We start from the raw sequence: 1,728 nt of genomic DNA, 5'->3' as shown, positions 1-1,728 counted from the left end.
ACATCATCGTGAACTAGCTCGCTTGTTTGTTCTACATTTACATGATGGCCATGTAAACCTCGCCGGAGTTGATTTCATTTTGTCACCAGAGACTATTGTAGAGGCCACTGGGATACCAAATATTGGAGAAAAATGGAATAAGCGTCAGCAGTTAGAGAAATCCTACTATGAGCCATACATCAAACCTAGATATATGAGGCACCTGAGCAAGGTTTTTCCTTTCCAATACCTGAGTGATCAGTTTGCACCTTTGATGAAACTCATCATTCGGTATTTCAGTTGTGAGGGCAGATTCTTGCGTCTTTATGCATACCATGTCCGTTTGTTGATGCATTTCACAAGGGTACGTATGGTAAAAATTCCATACTTCATGTTTCGCAACATAGAGAGGATGGTTGTTTTAGTACAAAGGAAGACCCCAGCACAGCAGCATAGAAGTATTTATCATTACGCGCTGATCAAGATCGTAGTGGTTCATCAGTTGGCATAGTAGGGCATTACTTGGGAGGATTTTATTTCTCGTGACTTTTCACAGCACCACAGCCACATCCCGAGATAGTTCATGACAAGGGAGAGCCTTCACATCAGTTTGATATTCCTGAGACCGAGCATGTCAATGCTCCAGCATATGTGACATATCAGCGAGGCCACAGGGCCTTATTTGCAGCTACACGACGACTACTATCTCCACATGGTGTGGAAGGGGTCTCGCCTTCTTCTTCAGTACAAGTACAGGTTCAGGACAGAGGCAAGAGGCCAATTTATGAGGAGGGCCATTTAGGTGGTCATGATGTTGATGTTGCATTGAGTAATGTGGATAGGAGCTCTCCTAGCTCGAAGCTGAAAGAGATCATCCGAGAGTAGAAGGTCGAGATTGACAGCTTGAATGAGAAGTTACTGAGGGCAGAATGTCTGATCAAATACTTGGAGTAGTGCAATAAACAGCTAGAGGATGAGCATACACTTATAGAGCTGCGACAAATCCATGAAGACCGAAGGTTAGCCCGAAAAAGACTTGGTGATTTGACACCTGTTGAGCGGCAATTTTGGCTTGAGAAAGTCAATCGAAATTTGGAGGAGTTGTTGGCGAAGGCCAATAGAGACAAAGACATGCTTCGTCACATGAAAAATCATTATTGGGCTCGCATTCATGTCGGCAAAGCAAAAATGAAGATTTTGAAAAGGAGGTTGAGCAAAGCACTAAAACGGCGAAAGAGGCTAGATCCACTTCGAGTTTTGGTCGAGGCTTCATTGGCTGAGCATGACACATGATGGAATGTCTTCGCTCTGAATTTGAGCAAATTCGGAGAAATTTTTGTCATTTTGAAATTTTTGATCCCAAAAACAATTTTTTCAGCTCTACGAGTAGCACGTCGGCGCGCTCGATTTTGATTGGGACACTTGCTGGAGGAAAACTTTGTATTTTTGGGTTTGTCATGGTAAGTTATGCATGCTCAGTTATTTCCAAAGCATTTCATCAAGTTCTAGATGATCAAAGGGTCTAAAAACACCATGTAAACCACCTTGCTGCCACCTTTTTCAAAAGTACTTCTGGGAGAATGCAATTTTGAGGGGGCAAATAAGCTCCAAATTGGGAAATTCCACTTGGGCTAGATAGTAAACATCCAGAGCTTTCCAACCAGTTATTGTGAGCTTGATTTTGATGTCGGAAAGTGCCCCAAAAATAGGCTGAAAGGTGCGCTACACATAGGGATCAAGGCGCTACGC

The sequence above is a fragment of the Pinus tabuliformis genome, chromosome 5_2 (genome assembly GCF_031772625.1).
Source record: "Pinus tabuliformis cultivar Carrire ecotype Pingquan chromosome 5_2, CPIR1, whole genome shotgun sequence".
NCBI classification, from domain to species: domain Eukaryota; kingdom Viridiplantae; phylum Streptophyta; class Pinopsida; order Pinales; family Pinaceae; genus Pinus; species Pinus tabuliformis.
The sequence above is the reverse complement of the archived record's forward strand: the minus strand, read 5'-3'. Positions refer to the sequence as shown.